Source organism: Sapajus apella, unplaced genomic scaffold (genome assembly GCF_009761245.1).
Source record: "Sapajus apella isolate SASKATOON/1434 unplaced genomic scaffold, GSC_monkey_1.0 scaffold4092, whole genome shotgun sequence".
NCBI lineage: Eukaryota > Metazoa > Chordata > Mammalia > Primates > Cebidae > Sapajus > Sapajus apella.
In genome coordinates, this window is record NW_022441018.1 from 1 (window position 1) to 6,106 (window position 6,106).

General features: G+C 42.5%; 1 pseudogene across 1 annotated transcript; it reads right to left on the reverse strand.

The window, feature by feature from the left end:
* Positions 1–44: 44 nt before the first annotated feature.
* On the reverse strand, positions 45–1,394 carry LOC116547670 (annotated as a pseudogene). The gene is made up of 2 exons (XR_004267137.1): positions 1,033–1,394; positions 45–975 (listed from the first exon to the last, which is right to left on the reverse strand). The product of XR_004267137.1 is annotated as a heterogeneous nuclear ribonucleoprotein A1-like (transcript).
* Positions 1,395–6,106: the final 4,712 nt, after the last annotated feature.

A 6,106-nucleotide genomic window follows, 5' to 3' on the forward strand; every position in this document is an offset into this window, starting at 1 on the left:
GGGTGAAAAAAAAAAAAAAAAAAGAAAAAGAAAAAGAAAAAGAAAAAAAATCTACATTAAAACCCCTTGTTGGAATGCTTTACACTTTCCACAGAACAGAAACTAAAATAACCTGTTATACAATTAGTCACAAATACAGTCCTCGAGTTTTTTGCCCATACACATGAGTATTTGTCTAAATCATGTCTTCTTTGTAGCAGCTAGGCCCTGCCACCACTGTGCTTGGCTGAGTTCACAAATCTGTTGTAACCTGTAGCTTCCCTGTCACTTCTCTGGCTCTCCTCTCCTGCTAAGCTTTGTTTCCTAATTAAAATCTTCTGCCACTGCCACAGCTACTGCTGCTACTGGAACCACCATAGCCACCTTGGTTTCGTGGTTTGGCAAAGTATTGGCCGCCACCACCATAGGGGCCAGAGCTTCTGCCTCCAAAGTTTCCTCCCTTCATAGGTCCAAAATTTGAAGACTGATTGTTGTAACTGCCAAAATCATTGTAGCTTCCACCACCTCCAAAATTGCCTCCATCATTACCAAATCCATTATAGCCATCCCCACTGCCACCATATACACCACCACCACGGCTGCCACCAAAACCACCACGACCACTGAAGTTTCCTCCGCGACCAAAGTTGTCATTCCCACCGAAACCACCTCCACGACCACCACCAAAGTTTCCAGAGCCACTTCGACCTCTTTGGCTGGATGAAGCACTAGCCATCTCTTGCTTTGACAGGGCTTTCCTAACTTCACAGTTGTGGTCATTCACAGTATGGTATTTCTGAATGACAATCTTATCCACGGAGTCATGGTCATCAAAGGTTACAAAGGCAAAGCCCCTTTTCTTGCCACTGCCTCTGTCAGTCATGATTTCAATCACTTCAATTTTTCCATATTGTTCAAAATAATCTCTTAGGTGATGTTCTTCAGTGTCTTCTTTAATGCCACCAACGAATATTTTTTTCACAGTTAAGTGGGCACCTGGTCTTTGTATCGTTCCAATTTTAGTATATGTGCTGCCGAAGCGAGCACTGGCACCTGGTCTTTGAGAATCTTCTCTTGAGACAGCTCTCTTTGGTTCCACAACTCTTCCATCCACTTTGTGTGGCCTTGCGTTCATGGCTGCATCCACTTCCTCCACAGTTGCATACGTGACAAACCCAAAGCCCCTGGAGCGCTTGGTGTTTGGATCTCTCATTACCACACAGTCTGAGCGTTCCCCATTGCTCAAAATGGCTCCTCAGGCTCTCATCGGTTGTTTCAAAGCTCAACCCTCCAATGAAGAGCTTCCTCAGCTGTTCCGGCTCTTTAGGAGACTCTGACTTAGACATGATCGCAGGGAGAAGAGAGACTTTAACGATGCTTCTTCGGCGGCGTCCACGGGCAAAAAACAGAAGTATAAATTTTATAAAGGAAGGATTCTTTAAATATAATCAAGAAAATAAGAAAATATTGGAACAGAAGATAATGAAGATCTTACACATAAAGCTTAATGGAACAACACAGAAAGTCCAGTGACAGGCCCAGTAACTATAAATCGTAGAAAATAATGAAAAGTATTTCAGAACAATGGAGAAAGGATGCATTACTCAGTCAATGGTTTGGGGATGACCAGGTTACCAGGTAGAAAAAGATTAAGTTAGCCGGGCGCAGTGGCTCACGCCTGTAATCCCAGCACTTTGGGAGGCCGAGGTGGGTGGATCACAAGGTCAAGAGACCAAGACCATCCTGGTCAACATGGTGAAACCCCGTCTCTACTAAAACTACAAAACATTAGCTGGGCATGGTGGCACGTGCCTGTAATCCCAGCTACTCAGAAGGCTGAGGCAGGAGAATTGCCTGAACCTAGGAGGCGGAGGTTGCGGTGAACCGAGATCGTGCCATTGCACTCCAGCCTGGGTAACAAGAGTGAAACTCTCTCTCAAAAAAAAAAAAAAAGAAAAAGATTAAGTTAGATACTAACAAGTGCCACATACCAACATACAATTTTAGATGGATCAAAGAGAAAAATATAATAGAACATAGATCGATTTACATAATCTTGGGGTGGGAAAGACCATTCCACATGTACCATCAAAAGCATAAATTCCAAAATAAAACATGAATACATGTGACTACACAAACTTTTAAAATTTAGACTTTTTTTTTTTTTTTTTAAGATGAAGTCTTCCTCTGTTGCCCAGGCAAGCACCACCACTCCTGGCTAATTTTTGCATCCACCACCATGCCTGGATAATTTTTTTGTATTTTTAGTAGAGACGGATTTTCACCATGTTGGCCAGGCTGGTCTCAAACTCCTGACCTCAAGTGATCTGCCCACCTCGGCCTCCCAAAGAGCTGGGATTACAAGCGTGAGCCGCCATGCCTGGCTAAAATTTAGACTTTTATGTTAGAGATTATTACAAACAAAATTAAAAAGCAATTTCTGCACATAAAAAATTGACATTCAGTAAGAAAGATAAACCTCCGAATAAGCAGGCTTTTTTCAGCAGACAAAGGACGCGGAAGTGTAGTTCACAAAAGAACATCTTTAAATGACCAACACACGTGAAATATTTAATCTTGCTGGTAATCAAAGAAGTAGGGACAAACTAAATGCCTAACCCTAGACCATTGGTTAGCCATTATATTATTAGTTAAGCATTACATGATGGCACATCCGTAGGAATAACTATGCCATATCATTAAAAATCGTCATAGAAGAATATTTTATGAGGTGAGAAATATTAGCTATGAGAAAAAAAGCTTGATTAGCTGGGCGCGGTGGTTCACGCCTGTAATCCCAGCACTTTGGGAGGCCAAGTGGGTGAATCACCTGAGGTCAGGAGCTCAAGACCAGCCTGGTCAATATGGCAAAACACCATCTCTACTAAAAATACAAAAATTAGCTGGGCGTGTGTGGCACACGCCTGTAATCCCAGCTACTCAGGAGGCTGAGGCAGGAGAATCGCTTGAACCCTGGAGGCAGAGGTTGCAGTGAGCTCAGTTCGTGCCACTTGATCTCTAGCCTGGGCGACAGAGTGAGATTCTGTCTCAAAAAAAAAAAAAAAAAAGCTCGGAGAAAACTTGGTCTACTCTACATGATGTTCCTCTTCTTGTAATAAGAGAATTAAAAGAAATTCTACATATATAAATACATATATACACATATTTCCAGTCCTGGAAAGAAGACCAAAATGTTAATAATTAATTGTAAATGGGGGACTATAGGAACCTCCCTCCTTTTTTGCACTTCTTTTTTTTTTTTGTGATCAGAGAAATAGATGTAAGGATTGCTGAGGGAAACACTGGAAGACATGATCAGTTCTAAAACATGGGCTCACATTTTGTCCCACATATTGGTTAATATTACAAAGGAGGTAAGATACCTTTCCAGTAGAGAGGTCTGGCTAACACCACCCTTTAGCCAAATGACCCAACTTAGCATCGAACCTAGCATGGTAGGACAGACTGGCGCGATGTGCAATCAGAAGTACACAAACATCACCTCTGTACTTTGCTTCTAAAAACGTTTAATCTGAATTTAATCACCAGGAAACAACCACACAAACTCAGAAGGTAGAATATTCTCATGCCAACTAGAGAAACCACAAGAGCATGAGGACAGTTCTAGATGAGAAGACGTTCACCGGACATAATAACCAAATGCAGTACTTGAAACTTATGAAAGATATTCTTGAGAGCATTGGGGAAATTTTAAAAATTTAAATTTAAAAATTCAACATTATGCTGGGAGCGGTGGCTCAGGCCTACAATCTCAGCACTTTGGGAGGCTGAGACTGGTGGATCACCTGAGGTCAGGAGTTTGACTCCAGTCTGACCAACATGGCAAAATCCCTTCTCTACTAAAAAAACAAAAAAATTACCCAAGCATGGTGGTGTGTGCCTATAACCCCAGCTTCTTGGGAGGCTGAGGCAAGATAATTGCTTGAAACCTGGTGGCGGAGGTTGCAGTGAGCTGAGATCGTGCCACTGCATTCCAGCCTGGGCGACAGAGCGGGACTGTATCTTAAAATAAATACATACATAACAATAAATAAAATAAAAACCTAACATTAGCTCTTATGAATTAATGTTAATTTTTTAGATGGAATAATGGTATTATGGTTATGCAGAGAATTGTTCTTATTCTTTTTTTTTTTTTTTTTTTTTTTCTGAGACGGAGTTTCGCTCTTGTTACCCAGGCTGGAGTGCAATGGCGCGATCTCGGCTCACCGCAACCTCTGCCTCCTGGGTTCAGGCAATTCTCCTGCCTCAGCCTCCTGAGTTGCTGGGATGATTACAGGCACGCGCCACCATGCCCAGCTAATTTTTTGTATTTTTAGTAGAGACGGGGTTTCACCATGTTGACCAGGATGGTCTCGATCTCTTCACCTCATGATCCACCTGCCTCAGCCTCCCAGAGTGCTGGGATTACAGGCTTGAGCCACCGTGCCCGGCCGAATCGCTCTTATTCTTAAGAGATACTTGACACAGAATTTAGGAATAAAGTATCATGATGTATGCAGTTCACTCTTTTTTTGAGACAGTTGAGACAGGCTGTCACTCAGGCTGGAGCTGGAGTGTAGCGGCACGGTCTCGGCTCGCTGCAACTTCTGCTTCCTGGTTTCAAGTGATTCTCATGCCTCAGCCTCCCAAGTAGCTGGGATTAAAGGTGTGCACCACCAGCCTGGCTAAGTTTTGTATTTTTAGTAGAGATGAGATTTTGCCATGTTGGCCAGGTTGGTCACAAAACTCCTGGCTTCAGGTGATCCGCCCACCTCAGCCTCCCAAAGTGCTGGGATTACAAATGTGAGCGACCGCGCCCGGCCTGCAATTTACTTTCATATGGTTCTCTAAAAATACATATAGGAGAGCCATAAAATAAGGCAAAATGTGAACATTGGGTGACCACAGATGAAGGGTAAGCAGTGTTCAGTATACTGTTTTACGACTCATTTCCTTAGGTTTGTATATTTTCTAATTAAACAGTTGCGGGCCAGGCGCGGTGGCTCAAGCCTGGAATCTCAGCACTTTGGGAGGCCGAGGCAGGCGGATCACAAGGTCAGGAGATGGAGACCATTCTGGCCAACATGGTGAAACCCTGTTTCTACTAAAATAGAAAAAATTAGCCTGGTGTGGTGGTGGCAGGCACCTGTAATCCCAGCTACTCAGGAAGCTGAGGCCAAAAAAAAAAAAAAAAAAAGGAGAGGGCAAACTATAGGATAAATGAGACTTAAGGGACCTGTCAGCCAAACACAATGTGTGGGTCTCATTTGGTCCCTCATGCACACAAACCAATGGGAGGAAGACAGTTCTGAGACAAGCAGGGAGACTAAACACTGATGACGTGACTGATGCAATGAAATAGGAAGCGAATGAGATAAGACTGGCCATATGAAGATAACTGGTCATGTGTATATGAGGATTGGTTATATTAATCTATCTACTTTTGCATGCTAGAAAATTACCCTAATAAAAGCTGGGTGTCAAGTTAAAATTACATAGCAATGTCCGACCTTCTCACTGAGTGACTGACTGGCTGAAGAGATATCTAAATATATCTCTATGGTTCTCTATTATTAAAGAAAGAATTCCACAAAATAATAAGTTGTGCAATCAAGATTAGTACCTGAGTTTCTCTCATAATAGTGATTTTAAATGAATTTGACGGGGGGTTGTGGGAAGTGAAGGTTACGTGGAAGTAACTGTCTTTCTATTTTTTCTCTTTTATTTTCATTCTCTCATTTCCCTAATGCATGAGGCTCCTGACGACCATACAGATAGAGCTGGGGCTTATTCCACCATAAAGATGGAATGGTGCTTATTGCTTCCACTTAAGTTTGAGAATCTCAAGATTGTCTATTTATTTAATCAGTTCTTTATTTAGCTAGTAGGGTTTTTATTGTCCTGCCTATTCAGCATGCTACTATGGCTGCTAGTGCTAATTTAACATTTAGGTGAAGATAAAACGAGTTTTGAAGTCATTCAGGAAAGGCATAGGGAAAAAAAAAAAAATCCATTAGCGCCTTAAAGATGAAAAACACTGCCGGGCGCGGTGGCTCAAGCCTGTAATCCCAGCACTTTGGGAGGCCGAGGCGGGTGGATCACGAGGTCAAGAGATCGAGACCAT